The sequence below is a fragment of the Ranitomeya imitator genome, chromosome 2 (assembly GCF_032444005.1).
Source record: "Ranitomeya imitator isolate aRanImi1 chromosome 2, aRanImi1.pri, whole genome shotgun sequence".
NCBI lineage: Eukaryota > Metazoa > Chordata > Amphibia > Anura > Dendrobatidae > Ranitomeya > Ranitomeya imitator.
The window spans coordinates 143215669-143232120 of record NC_091283.1 but is presented as its reverse complement, the minus strand read 5'-3'; positions in this window follow the sequence as shown (position 1 = coordinate 143232120).

The window sequence follows — 16452 nt, the reverse complement described above, 5'->3', positions numbered from 1 at the left end:
GCGAGGATGGAACCCAGAGTTGCAGAAAAATGGCGAAACCAAGGTAGCCGAGCTGGCCCGATTATTAAGGGCGAACTCAGCCAAAGGCAAAAAGGACACCCAGTCATCCTGATCAGCAGAAACAAAGCATCTCAGATATGTTTCCAAGGTCTGATTGGTTCGTTCGGTCTGGCCATTAGTCTGAGGATGGAAAGCCGAGGAAAAAGACAAGTCAATGCCCATCCTACCACAAAAGGCTCGCCAAAACCTCGAAACAAATTGGGAACCTCTGTCAGAAACGATATTCTCTGGAATGCCATGTAAACGAACCACATGCTGGAAGAACAATGGCACCAAATCAGAGGAGGAAGGTAATTTAGACAAGGGTACCAAATGGACCATCTTAGAGAAGCGATCACAGACCACCCAAATGACTGACATCTTTTGAGAGACGGGAAGATCTGAAATAAAATCCATAGAGATATGTTTCCAAGGTCTCTTCGGGACCGGCAAGGGCAAAAGCAACCCACTGGCACGAGAACAGCAGGGCTTAGCCCCAGCACAAATCCCACAGGACTGCACAAAAGAACGCACATCCCGCGATAGAGATGGCCACCAAAAGGATCTAGCCACCAACTCTCTGGTACTAAAGATTCCAAGATGACCAGCCAACACTGAACAATGAACCTCAGAGATAACTTTATTCGTCCACCTATCAGGGACAAACAGTTTCTCCGCTGGGCAACGATCAGGTTTATTAGCCTGAAATTTTTGCAGCACCCGCCACAAATCAGGGGAGATGGCAAACACAATTACTCCCTCTTTGAGGATACCCGCCGACTCAGATAAACCCAGAGAGTTGGGCACAAAAATCCTAGACAGAGCATCCGCCTTCACAAAGTCACGGAATGTACGAAACCACAAAGTCAAAACGGGCAAAAAACAGCGACCAACGAGCCTGTCTGGGATTCAACCGCTTGGCAGACTCGAGATAAGTCAAGTTCTTATGATCAGTCAAGACCACCACGCGATGCTTAGCTCCTTCAAGCCAATGACGCCACTCCTCGAATGCCCACTTCATGGCCAGCAACTCTCGATTGCCCACATCATAATTTCGCTCAGCAGGCGAAAACTTCCTAGAAAAGAAGGCGCATGGTTTCATCACCGAGCAATCAGAACTTCTCTGCGACAAAACAGCCCCTGCTCCAATCTCAGAAGCATCAACCTCGACCTGGAATGGAAGCGAAACATCTGGTTGACACAACACAGGGGCAGAAGAAAAACGACGCTTCAACTCTTGATAAGCCTCCACAGCAGCAGAGGACCAATTGACCACATCAGCACCCTTCTTGGTCAAATCGGTCAATGGTTTAGCAATACTAGAAAAATTGCAGATGAAGCGACGATAAAAATTAGCAAAGCCCAGGAACTTTTGCAGACTTTTCAGAGATGTCGGCTGAGTCCAATCATGGATGGCTGGACCTTAACAGGGTCCATCTCGATGGTAGAAGGGGAAAAGATGAACCCCAAAAATGAAACCTTCTGAACACCAAAGAGACACTTTGCTCCCTTTACAAACAAAGAATTAGCACGCAGGACCTGAAACACCGTTCTGACCTGCTTCACATGAGATTCCCAATCATCCGAGAAGATCAAAATGTCATCCAAGTACACAATCAGGAATTTATCCAGGTACTCTCGGAAGATGTCATGCATAAAGGACTGAAACACTGATGGAGCATTGGCAAGTCCGAATGGCATTACTAGATACTCAAAATGGCCCTCGGGCGTATTAAATGCAGTTTTCCATTCATCGCCTCGCTTAATACGCACAAGATTATACGCACCACGAAGATCTATCTTGGTGAACCAACTGGCCCCCTTAATCCGAGCAAACAAATCAGATAACAACGGCAAGGGGTACTGAAATTTTACTGTGATCTTATTTAGAAGGCGGTAATCTATACAAGGTCTCAGCGAACCATCCTTCTTGGCTACAAAAAAGAACCCTGCTCCTAATGGCGACGATGATGGGCGAATATGCCCCTTCTCCAAGGACTCCTTCACATAACTCCGCATAGCGGCGTGCTCAGGCACAGACAAATTAAACAGTCGACCTTTTGGGAATTTACTACCAGGAATCAAATCGATAGCACAATCACAATCCCTATGCGGAGGTAGGGTATCGGACTTGGGCTCATCAAATATATCCCGATAATCAGACAAGAACTCTGGAACCTCAGAAGGGGTGGATGACGAAATAGTCAGAAATGGGACATCACCATGTACCCCCTGACAACCCCAGCTGGACACAGACATGGATTTCCAATCCAATACTGGATTATGGACTTGCAGCCATGGCAACCCCAACACGACCACATCATGCAGATTATGCAACACCAGAAAGCGAATAACCTCCTGATGTGCAGGAGCCATGCACATGGTCAGCTGGGTCCAGTACTGAGGCTTATTCTTGGCCAAAGGCGTAGCATCAATTCCTCTCAATGGAATAGGACACTGCAAGGGCTCCAAGAAAAACCCACAACGCCTAGCATACTCCAAGTCCATCAAATTCAGGGCAGCGCCTGAATCCACAAATGCCATGACAGAATACGATGAGAAAAGAGCAGATCAAGGTAACGGACAAAAGAAATTTTGACTGTACCGTACCAATGGTGGCAGACCTAGCGAACCGCTTAGTGCGCTTAGGACAATCAGAGATAGCATGAGTGGAATCACCACAGTAGAAACACAGCCCATTCAGACGTCTGTGTTCTTGCCGTTCAACTCTGGTCAAAGTCCTATCGCACTGCATAGGCTCAGGTTTAAGCTCAGGTAATACCGCCAAATGGTGCACAGATTTACGCTCACGCAAGCGTCGACCGATCTGAATGGCCAAAGACATAGACTCATTTAAACCAGCAGGAACAGGAAATCCCACCATGACATCCTTAAGGGCTTCAGAGAGACCCTTTCTGAAAATAGCTGCGAGCGCACCTTCATTCCATTGAGTGAGTACGGACCACTTTCTAAATTTCTGACAATATACCTCTATATCATCCTGAGCCTGACACAGAGCCAGCAAATTCTTCTCTGCCTGATCCACTGAATTAGGTTCATCGTACAGCAATCCGAGCGCCAGGAAAAACGCATCAATATTACTTAATGCAGGATCTCCTGGCGCAAGAGAAAATGCCCAGTCCTGAGGGTCGCCACGTAAAAAAGAAATAATGATCAAAACTTGTTGAACTGGGTCACCAGAGGAGCGAGGTTTCAAGGCCAGAAATAGTTTACAATTATTTTTGAAACTCAGAAATTTAGTTCTATCTCCAAAAAACAAATCAGGAATAGGAATTCTTGGTTCTAACATAGATTTCTGATCAATAGTGCCTTGAATCTTTTGTACTCTTGCTGAGAGCTGATCCACACATGAAGACAGACCTTTAATGTCCATCGCTACACCTGTGTACTGAACCACCCAAATGTCTAGGGGAAAAAAAAGGCAAAACACAGTGCAGAGAAAAAAAAATGGTCTCATAACTTCTTTTTTCCCTCTATTGAGAATCATTAGTACTTTTGGCCTCCAGTACTGTTATGCTGAGATAATTCAGTACCACAATGGACATAAAAGTCAGAGCACATACAGTGATCTGACAATAACCCAAAAAACATAGAACGAGCTCTGAGACGTGGGAACTCTGCTGACCGCAATCCCTAATCCTCTCAAACCACAATAGAGGCAGACGTGGATTGCGCCTAACGCTCCCTATGCAACTCGGCACAGCCTGAGAAACTAGCTAGCCTGAAGATAGAAAATAAGCCTACCTTGCCTCAGAGAAAAACCCCAAAGAAAAAGGCAGCCCCCACATATAATGACTGTGAGTTAGATGAAAAGACAAATGTAGAGATGAAATAGATTTAGCAAAGTGAGGCCCGACTTACTAAACAGAGCGAGGATAGGAAAGGTAACTTTGCGGTCAACACAAAACCCTACAAACAACCACGCAAAGGGGGCAAAAAGACCCTCCGTACCGAACTAACGGCACGGAGGTACACCCTCTGCGTCCCAGAGCTTCCAGCTAGCAAGGAAAAACAAATAGACAAGCTAGACAGAAAAAAACAGCAAACAAAATAGCAAAGCAGAACTTAGCTATGCAGAGCAGCAGGCCACAGGAATGATCCAGGAGGAAACAGGTCCAATACTAGAACATTGACTGGAGGCCAGGATCAAAGCACCAGGTGGAGTTAAATAGAGCAGCACCTAACGACTTCACCACATCACCTGAGGAAGGAAACCCAGAAGCCGCAGTACCACTCTCCTCCACTAACGGAAGCTCACAGAGAGAATCAGCCGAAGTACCACTTGTGACCACAGGAGGGAGCTCTGCCACAGAATTCACAACAGTCTCCATCCTGGCCAGTGTCTCCAATCCTGCCACATGTCCATTCTGCCCGTTTCTCCCATCCTGCCGCCGTGTCTCCATTCTGCCCCTTGTCTCCATTCAGCCCCTTGTCTCCATTCAGCCCCCTTATCTCCATTCTGCCCCTTGTCTCCATTCTGCCCCTTGTCTCCATTCTGCCCCTTGTCTCCATTCTGTCCACTTACCTCCATTCTGCCCCTTGTCTCCATTCTGCCCCCTTGTCTCAATTCTGCCTCGTGTCTCCATTCTGCCCTTTTTCTCCATTCTGCCCTTCGTGTCTCCTTTCTGCCCCGTGTCTCCATTCTGCCCCATGTCTACAATCCTGCCCCGTGTCTCCCATCCTGCCCCCGTGTCTCCCATCCTGCCCCGTGTCTCCCATCCTGCCTCCTTGTCTCCATTCCACCCCCTTGTCTCCCATCCTGCACCCATGTCTCTATTCTGCCGCGGGCAGGATGGAGACACATGGATGGAGACACATGGTCCATGTGTCTCCATCCTGCCATCCTGCTTTAAAAAAATAAATAAAAAAACAAAAAACAACTTTCTTCGTACCTTGCCGCGTTCCTGTGGCAATGATGATCCCTCCTGACGTCTCAAGCGCGTACTTGCCGGAGAATGACAATAACGTCATACGCCGGTGAATTGCGCGCTGATGTCAGCTGCCAGCCTCCGATTGGCTGGCGGCTTTAACTATTGTCGTGCGGGCCTGGGCCCACACTGCAATAGACTAACTGAACCTGCGTCTCAGACGCAGGTTCAGTTACTACACGGAGCAGAAGCCTGCCGCTGGGGCTCGATCAGCAGAAGAGACGGGGCCCGATGTGGGCCTCCTCTGCTGATCAGGCCCCATACGCCAGTCAGGGCAGTAATGCCCTGATGGCAGCCCTGGTGGCGCGGGTCATTGTGCTCTATTGAAGCCGCAGTAACCAAAGTTTTGCGAGATTTGTGAAGTCTCGCAAGACTTTGTGCGGCTTCAATAGAGCACAGTGACTACTGCGCAAGAGTGAATGCAGCCAGTGATTGACACAGGAGTAGCGGCATATTACCGTTGGCGGGGCGGGTATTACAGGTGGTGGGTGGCTCCCTGGGGACTTAACACAGTCTTCTTTCCGATGACCGTCGGCGAGCCACAGTTCAGGAGTAGGCGAGCTACAGGTTGGGGACCCCGCCTTAGATAGTCCAGGAATAGTGCAGTGGTGGCGGTCTACTCCTACTCACATATGAGATTTACAAAGAGCTCTTAGAAGACACAGAATTTTGATACATGTTCAGGGAATGTAAGCAATCTAATGCATTTTTCATGCAAAAACCATACCAAGAAGAATAATTTCTGAACTGTTTCCACCTTTAATCTGTATAAATTCTATTTAAAACAAAGTTTTTTTTTCTGGTGGTAAAAGTGAAATAAAGAACTAAAATAATGTGGTTGCATACCCATGCACACTCTTAAACTAATACTTTGTTGCAGTAACCTTTGAATTAATAACAGCAATAATTATTTTTAGGAAGCAGTCTGTTAGCCTGGTATATCTAAAATTGTTAATCGTTGCTCACTCTTCCTTGCAGTGGTGCTCCAAATCTGCCAGATTACAAGGTCATCTCCTGTGTACAGCACCCTCTTCACGTCATCCACACATTTTAATTACGGTAGTTTCAGGCCTAGGCTCTGGATGGGCCATTCCAAAATTACGATCATCTGCTGTTGCAGAATTGTTTTTGTTGATTAAGGGGTATGCTTAGGGTTGATGTCATGCTGAAAAATGATAATCTTCTTTATATTCAGCTTTTGTAGCAGGGACCTGAAGGTTTTTTAAACAAAATTGACTGATATTTGGAACTGTTCATTATTCTCTCCAATCTTGCTTAAAGATGCAGTTCCAGTTGCCCAAAAAAGCCAAAAGCATAATGCTTCCTCCATCAAGCTTCACTGTGGGTATGGTGTTCATTTAGTGATGTGCAGTGTTGGCTTTTGTGTCAAGCAAACCTTTTGGAATTGTGGCTAAAAAGGTTAACCCTGATCTCATCACACCGTAACACATTTTCACACACTCTTTTGGCAGACTTGACGTAAGTTTTGGCAAAACATAGGAGTCTTGGATGCTTTTCTTTGGAAGAAAAAGCTTTTGGCCTGCCAGCCGTCTTCATAGGAATGACATATGAAAAATATTGGAGAATATTGTGACGTGTAGTGCACAACCAGTACTTGCCAGAAATTCATTCAGCTCTTTTAATGTTGCTAAAAGCCTCTCTGCAGCATCCAAGACCAATTTTCTATTTGTCTTTTCATCATTTTTTGAGGAGCAATCCGGTCTAGGTAAGGTCACTGTTATGCCAAATCTAAGCTATTTCTTGAATATCGTCTTCACATTGTTTCATGGCATATCTAATGCATTGGAAAAATGTTTGCATCCTCCTCCTAACTGATGATTTTCAATAATGACACCACCTTCATGGACAATGGCTTTTACTGTAGAATGCATCTAAGAAAATGTCATGATCAGGAAAATCTTATTAGAAAAGCTAAACTTTTTATGGGGTCAATCAGAATTACTTTATGGCTGCTGTGTACGGAGTACTATTTAATATGATTTTTTTATATGGTAAAACCCTGACATTTTATCAATGAAAACATTTATATAACCCAATTCCATAAATTTTGAGATGCTGTGCAAAATGTAAAGGTAACAAGAATGCAATGATTTGGAAATCACTAGTTACCATATTTTATTCACAGCAGAACATAGATCACAGATCAGAAGTTGAATGTTAGAAATGTTTCCATTTTATTTAAAAAAATTAACCTATTTAGAAATTTAATGACAGTAACGCTTCTCAACAAAACTTAGACAGGGTTATAAAGAGGATGGAAAAGTGGTACTAATGAAAAACATCTATAGGGTCAATTTTCGTACATGATTGTTAAAAAAAAAAAACATTAAAAAGTTTCTCAGAAGCAAAGTTGGTCAAAGATTCCTCAATCTGTGAGTAACTGAGTCTAAAAAGTATGGAACAATTTTTGAAAAAAAATGTTCCTCAACATAAAATTGTAAAGACTTTGAATATCCCACAGTCTTTAATACTTAATATTGACAATATATTCAGAAATTCTGGAGAAATCCAGATGCACAAGGGACACGATCGATAGTCAATATTGGATGCTTGTGATCTACTCACCCTCATATAGGACTGCATTAACAGGCATGATTCAGTCATGCTAAAAATCATGCAGAAATCATTGTCTGTGAACATAGATAATCGAGCAAACCATAAATGAAAGTTAAAGCTCAATCATGCAAAGAAAAAGGCATCTATCAACACAATTCAGAAACACTGCCATCTTCTCTGAGTGAAAGCTCACTTAAAATGGACTGAAGCAAAAAGAAAAACTATTCTAAAGTCAGATGAATAAGAATTTAAAATTCTTTATGGAAACCAGCGATACTGTGCCCTGCGGACTCAATGGAGTAGTGGACTAGCAGATTATCATGGCACAGATCCTGCATCTTTGATGGCATGGGGTTACAGTAGTGCCTATGGCATTGGCAGCTTACACATCTTGATAGGCACTATCAATCCTGAGCATATATAGATGTTTTAGAACAATATATACTTCCATTCATACAATGTCTATATTTCAGCAAGACAATTCTAAACCACATACTGCATTTGTCACTCCAACATGGGTTCCTAGAAGAAGAGCGATGAAATGGCCACCTACAGTCCAGACCTTTCACTATTAGAACCATTTGCTGCGTTATGAAAAAAGAAATCCAGCAAAAAAGTCCCAGGAAGGACTGATGAGCAGCTAGAAGTTTACATTAGGCAAGAGTGGGACAACATTCCTCTCCAAAAGTCCAAAAATTGATCTCTTCACTTTCCAGACATTTACAGGCAGTTCTACAAAAGAAGAGGGGATGCTACACTATGATAGACAAGGCTCTGACGCACCTTTCTTGCCATGTGCTGTCATAGGCATATCTAGGGCGGACAAGCATAGCTTCTGGTGCACCGTCAGGCCGCCTAATGTGGCTATCCGAGTTGTCTCTAAGCCGATGGAGTTTTGATGCCTCTTTAGTGGAATTTGCTCATTCTCTGAGGCAGCTGACACCCAGCACAGAGAGCATGAAAAGTGGGAGTTCTCGGCACTTAATTGTACTTGCATCTTTCAGGAGCACATAAAGTTGAAGCCTTGACTGCTGGCACTTCCAGGGTCAGAATGACATCAGCAGTGTCATCAGATGACATGATCACCTGATGACGCTGGTGACATCACTCCTGCACTAAAGAGGAAGAGGACAGGAGGCAGTAAGGTGAGCGCTCCAATGGAGCCGAAGATGCAGAACTGTTTGGTGGAAGAATTACTGGATGATACAGAGAAATTTTTGTGGACAGTAAGAGGGAAAGTTTGTGAAGGGACAGTATGTAGGAGTTTGGGTGGACAGTATGAATGAGAAAATTGTAAGGTGACAGTATGAGGGGGTGAGAAAAATGTGAGGAGGCAGTATAGAGGGAATAGTGTGAAGGTATAGTGTGGGGGGAGAAAAATGTGAGGAGGCAGTATAGAGGGAATTGTGTGAAAGGACAGCATGGCAGAAAGTGTAATTGGAAAGTATGGGGGGAAAGTGTAAATGGGGTCACAGTATAGAAACTGGGTAGCATGGGGAGGGCCAGTGTGAATGCACAGCAAGTAGAAAAAGTACGCAGAGTAGCAGAGTGTGAGGCGGACTCAATATAGAGATTGGGAAGTTACAGGGGGACACTATGTGAAAAGACCAAGTATGGAAAGGGAGCAGTGTGGTGGAGACTCCTAAGATAGGAACAATGTGATGGTTACAGCTAGTAAGTGCAGACAGTGGTGGTTATCATTTGCAAGGGCGAAGCGTGTGGAGGCAATATTTTACAGGAGAGGGTAGTGTGGAGGGCATGTAACATAAAAGGGACAGTGTGAGGGTCATATTTTATGCAGAGAATACAGTGAGCGCCAATCATTTATTCAGTGGAACAGCATAGGACAGATTTTATTCCAGAGCATTATAATCACACTGTTATTTTTAAGAGCAACGTGTCAGAATATGCTGCAGAAGATCGAAAAAGACGAAAGCCTGCAAAGACAAGCTGTGGATGTAAAATGTCATCATGGCGTCTGGACAAGACGGAGAAGAAAAGAAAGAATTATTCCAATCATCGAAAGGTGTCATTTTTAATGTACTTGGATGTAAATGTTTGTGATTCAGACTGTGTCTCATCAGTACTGTGGTTCCTGAATTGTCAGCAGTCTGATGATAGCAGTTAAAGGGGTTTACCATGAACATGTATACAGATCAAGAAAGAGTACTTAACTGTGAACCGTTTAGGTTCTCATAGTTAGCAAATATGACAAAGGTTAGAGATGCAAGCAGACTTGGTTAGAATCTATGCCCATGCGTTTTAATTTCCATTTCTGAATGAGCATTGTTTTACCCTCAACCACATTGAGGCATGTAATAGTGAAGTAAGTAAGTCTGTTGAAAAGATCAATGTACATTAAAAGCCTAATTTACCATTAGCAGTACCAATATTTCTTTATAATTTAACAACTTCCAATAACAAACTCTATTCAGTAAAACATTGGTAACTATCTGCCTGTTCTACCCGGCACTGGCTCAGAGCGGTCACGAACCACTCTTGCCAGCAAGCCTGCTGCTCACATAAACCAAGTAACTTTTCATCTTTTGGGCTGCTTTGTCAATGAGATGTGACTTCCGGCGTCATATCGATTGACAGCTGGCTCACTGCAGTTATGCATTTGCAAGCAGTCTGTCAACCAGCATGATATCACAGTCACACCGAGTCAACATAGAGCAAAAGAGAAGCAGTTTCTCTGTCAATGTGATATCAACTAATGCTGCAGAATCGCAGGCAGAAGTGGTCTATTACCGCTTTGAGCTAGCAGAAATTGTCGGTGGGCAGTACAGGTAGGTAGTTAGCAAGTACTTAGGTCCATAAGAAAAATACATTAGTCCCGAATAACCCCTTTAACAACTATCAGTATTTCATACTATTGTTATGGACATACTGGGAGTTGTATGTACATATAATTAGTGATGAGTGAATATACTCGTTACTCGAGATTTCTCGAGCACGCTCGGGGGCCCTCCGAGTATTTTTTAGTGCTCGGAGATTTAGTTTTTTTGCCACAGCTGAATGATTTAAATCTGTTAGCCAGCATAAGTACATGTGGGCATTCCCTAGAAACCAGGCAACCCCCACATGTACTTATGCTGCCTAACAGATGTAAATCATTCAGCTGCGGCAACAAAAACTAAATCTCCGAGTACTAAAAAATACTCAGAGGACCCCCGAGCATGCTCAAGAAATCTCGAGTAACGAGTATATTCGCTCATCACTACATATAATACATTTGTATATGGGGCTCCCCTGACATTGCAATTGATTGCTGCACTAAGCTTGGTGATATATTCATGTACTGATGGTGTTTCTGGTGTTGTATTCCTGTACTGATGGTTGTTCTGATGCTGTATTTCTATAACGTTGTGTTTCTGGTCATGTATTTTTGTACTGATGGTGGTTCTTGTGATGTATTCATGTACTGTTATTGGTTCTGATCCTACTTCTGATATACAGTACATATGTAGATATTAATTACAGTACTTGTTAAATAATGTCTATATTAATAAAGTATTGTACCATCTGACAAGTGAATGGTTACTACACCTGTATGTATGTTAGGACTATTAATTATAAAACTAAGCACTGTGAGATGCCAAATCCTAACAGTGAGTAATATCCTCACTGTCAGGATTTGGTTTCGCTTGCCGGTTCCACTTATATGCGATTTATATAATCACAGTCACTTGCCAACTAGCTTCTCCTCCTGCTTCTCTTATTGAAGCAGGGGCTGTAGTTTTTCATTGAACTTAGAGAGAATTAGGAACAGCAGCTAGTTGGCATATGACATATGGCAAAAGTATGCAAATCGCAATGTGAGCAGTGACAGGATGACTAATCAAACAGCTGAAGCTGTATATAGGAGGGTGCTCAAAATGGAATTTTTTGTCCCCGGGTGCAGGAAAACCTAGGTTGCTGCCATCAATTTAAATGAGTTATTTTTTTAAATAACACAGAAAATGTTATAAATTAAATATGGCTAGGAAATATTTCCAAATTTCATTGTTGATTTCCTTACAATTTTACACAGTGTCTCGACTTTATTGGAATTGGGATCTTGTACTGTATATTTTCTCAGTTTAAGCTGTTATGAGACAAAATAGTATGAAAAAAAGTGCTTTGAACAAAGTTTAGAGAGCAGAATACAATGTCCCCAGCCTATTGCCAAGAGGCACCTGGTACTTAAGGCATCTCCACCAATGGGAAGATGCCTGAGCAACATTCTCTCAGTTTGTATTCAACTACTGGGCTGCCAGGTCCTGTACTGTTTTTGCCACCCTGATGGCTGTATACCCAGGTCTGTACCTTGAATCTTTACCTGTACATGACCTGTCTTGTTTCCGCCACCCTGGGGGCTGAGTACCCAGGCCTGAATTCTGAATCCCGAACTTGTACCTTAGTCTGTCCTTGTAACACCCCAGATAACCGGTTGCTACAGTGGTATTGCCTTCCTCTCGGGGAGGGTGATGCCATGCTTGGAAGCGAGAAAGGATCCCTTTAGCAGGTAACAAGTACATGCAACACTGTTCTGACTTCAGGCCAGAAGGGGAGCTTGATACCCAGATTCAGGGGAACTTTCCTATATATTCTGGCTGGAGGAGTTAGTCAGTCTGTCAGAGGGACAGAGGAAGCAGACAGAGAGGGTGTGAGAGAGAGGAAAGCTGGGGCCGTGCAGACACGTGGATCTGCAGCTCCTGGAAGGAGAGAGACACAGAGCATTCTGTAGGAGACTGATAGAGGAAGAGAAGCACAGGAGAAGTAAAGAGCTGGAGGAAAGCTGCGACTGAGCTCCCTCCATGCTGAAGCGCAAGAATTCCGGTAGCCGGACGACTGAGGTTGTGGGTGTAACTATATGCCCCACAGCAGAAACTGGCAGACAGGAGATTGCAGGTCGCCTGCCCACCATTAACACCCGAAGGCACAGCAGCAAATAAAGCCCAGAGTCATACTTAGAGGCACCTGTAAAAAGGATTGCACTGCCTGCCATGCAGGTAGTGTCCTACTAAAAGGGACAGAGAGAAAGTGAGGACCATTTGGAAGGCCTAAGGCAGCAAGGGACTACAACACAGCAAAGAGAGGAAGGCTTCCAACCCCACCTGGCTAGGGGGATTCCTGAATCGCTTCCAAGCCGGCCGGACCACACCAGCACTTGTGATCGGTACCCTGGACTGTGACTGCCTTGCACCAGTAAAAAGGTAAAGACTGCCACCATGTGTCCTCTAGTTCATTCTGGCACTACACCATCTTTATCTACTTCACCGTGAGCCCAGGGGACCCAGCTTCACCTGTGGGAAGCCATACATCCCTGCTGCCATAACATCACCCCAGTGGACCCCTTTAAGCAGTGTCAGTCATCCCTGACTGAGTACCACAGGTGGTGTCACGAACACTACTACCTTAGACTTTATTTCCATATACTGTGTCCCCTTATATTGAACTTCCAGGGCCACGGACCTGGTCACTGCCGCAGTGACACATCTCTTTAAGAACCGGCCCGGTTCCGAGTATCCCAAGGCCCTAGCGGGTGCTCCATCCTTGTCTGAATTAGTACCTATCCCTGAACCTGTTTGTATCCTAGTCTGGATCTCTCTCTGCCCTGCTGTGTCTGTCCTTGTTCCTACTCCTTATACTTGCAGTATCTGAACCAGCACCTATCTCTATTGTTGTCGTTACACAAGGTTAGCGACCTTGGTATACACTTGCTACTTCAATGTAAGTACCTGTGTGAATCTGGCCCTGTGTTCTGTTCAGCACCTGTAGCTCTGCTTCTGCTGTGGTATTTCCCTTAATAAGTGTCCTCTACTGTGATGCTTTGTATCTGTCAAACAAGAAGACAAAATGATAAGCCAAGTTTGACCTATTTTGCACTGACTTACATCTCTTCCCAGCAGCATCCATGTGTCACCAACTTGTCACACTGACCAGACTTCCTATTGGTGGCAGTGCACTGACCCTACCCTGCTCAACACTTTATCAGTTTGTTACCCCTACCCTAGTCCATGGGAATACCCCATTCACAAACACAAGAGCTTCCTTAGCAGTGGTCTGGGTTATCGCTCTATGACTTGATGTAAACATTCCTTTCTGCGGTCCTGCTAGACATTATGTGTATGGGGACCTTTCAGACCTTATTAACACAACACTGGGGAATTTGACCAAAGCTTTCTATTTTTGAATGCATAAATATGGCTTTATTTGAATGATTGATTCATTCCCCTATGTATGGGAATTGACAGCCACAAACACTGCAATAAAAGTCAGTAAATGGCTTCCTTGCAGATATATTGTGCACCTGCAGCCTCTGAATAGTAATACAAGGGATGAAATGAAAAATATGATATGAATCCATCTCTCATCATTATCTGCCTGTCTTTGTATGACTGTGATAAATACAATAATAAATGTACCAACACAGGAAAGAAAAAGAATGCGTGTTAACTCCTTTGTTACTGGAGCAGCCATGGATTAGTATCTGCGCAATTTAATGTTTTCGTCCAAATATTCCATTCTCCATAGAAATGGAAAAGCTTTGATTTGGAAACCTCCTCCTCTCCTCAGGTAAAATTCTTGCCATTTGATAATAACAGATGAAGCATATTGATGTGGAAAAGCTGGGATGATGGTGATGGAGTGTATAGTTTTAAGAGATTGCTGTAAATGTTAAGAGAATCTTGCTGTATTTATAAAATGTCATATGTATTTCAGTGATGAATTTTGCTGGTATGTAGAGCTACTAACCTTTTTCTATCATACATAATGTTATATATATACACAGTGGCTACAGAAAGTATTCAGACCCCTTTACATTTTCCCTTCTTTGTTTCATTGCAGACATTTGGTAAATTCAAGATAGCTCATTTTTTTCACATTAATGTACACTCTGCACCCCATCTTGACTGAAAAAAAACAAAAGTGTAGAAATTTTAGCAAATTTAATAAAAAAGAAAAACTGAAATATCACATGGTCATAAGTATTCAGACCCTTTGCTCAGACACTCATATTAAAGTCCATATAAAAAGAAAAAAGTATAATGGCATCAGGGTAGATGGTTTTTGATGGCTTTCAAGTGAGCAATTTACTGCAGCGATCAAAGTCTCTCATGGCAATTAGACCAATGGTGGAATGCAATCGCGCTGTGGTGCTCTACCAAACAGCAATTCGTAGAGTGAACCGGACGACGGCCGTTTCGCGCGCAATGCGCTTCAATTGGTCCAACGTTTGCGCGTAAAACGGCCGTGTTCCGGTTCACTCCCCGCACCCTCTCGTTTTACCTGCAGCCCAATAGGCATGTCCTTACTCCGATATATGGAAGAATAAAGGATTTTTAATACATCGCTTGGTGAGTGCCACCTTTTCTTTTTCTTTGGATGTTTAATACTCATATTAAAGTCACATGCTGTCCATTTCCTTGTGATCCTCCTTCATTGGAGTCCGTGTTTAATTAAATTGATAGGACTTGATTTGGAAAGGAACACACCTGTCTATATAAGACCTCACAGCTGACAGTGCATGTCAGACTAAATGAGAATCATGATGCTAAAGGAACTGGCCGTGGAGCTCAGAGACGGAATTGTGGCAAGGCACAGATGTGGCCATGGTTACAACAAAATTTCTACAGTATTCAAGGCTCCTAAGAGAACAGTGGCCTCCATAATCCTTAAATGGAAGAAGTTTGTGACCACCAGAAGTCTTCCTATACCTGAACATCCAGCCAAACTGAGCAATCGTGGGAGAAGAGCCTTGGTGAGAGAGTTAAAGAAGAACCCCAAGATCACTGTGGCCGAGCTCCAGAGATGCAGTAGGGAGATGGGAGAAAGTTCCACAAAGTCAACTATCACTGCAGCTCTCTACCAGTCGGGCCTTTAAGGCAGAGTGGCCCGACAGAAGCCTCTCCTCAGTGCAAGACAAATGAAAGCCATCATAGTGTTTGCTAAAAAAACACATGAAGGACTACTAGACTATGAGAAATAAGGTTCTCTGATCTGATGAGATGAAGAGAGACCTTTTTGGTGATAATTCTAAGCGGTATATGGGAGAAAAACAGGTACTGCTCATCACCTACCCGATACAATCCCAACAGTGAAACATGGTGGTGGCAGCATCATGCTATGGGGGTGTTTTTCAGGTGCAGGGAAAGGACAACTGGTTGTCATTGAAGGAAACATGAATGCGGCCAAGTACAGAGATATCCTGGATGAAAACTCTTTCAGAGTGCTCTGGACCTCAGACTTGGCCAAAGGTTCACCTTCCAACAAGACAATGACCCTAAAGGCTACTTTCACACATGCGTCGTTTGGCTTCTGTCGCAATGCGTCGTTTTGGAGAAAAAACGCATCCTGCAAAGTTGCAAGCAGGATGCGTTTTTTCTCCATAGACTTGTATTACCGACACATCATGACGTATGAACACACGTTCCATACATCGTGCACTGGATGTGTCGGTATTTGGCGGACCGTCGTAGAGAAAAAGCGTTCAAGGGAAGGTTTTTTCGTACATCGAGTCCTGCATTTTGAACTGTGCAGGTCCGGCTAGAACTCCACTCTCTCCTCCCTGGGACTTCACAATGGGCAGCAGTCGCTTTCAAACACTGTGTCCGCTGCCCACTTTGTGCAAAAAATCACCACTGTTCGTCGGTAAGTTGCGCCAACGCTTTGTGACGGCCCCATACCGACGGAAGTGTGAAAGAAGCCTAAGCACACAGCTAAAATAACAAAGGAGTGGCTTCAGAACAACTCTGTGACCATTCTTGACTGACCCAGCCAGAACCCTGACCTAAACCCAACTGAGCATCTCTGGAGAGACCTGAAAATGGCTGTCCACCAATGTTCACCATCCAACCTGACGGAACTGGAGAGGAACTGCAAGGCAGAATGGCAGAGGATC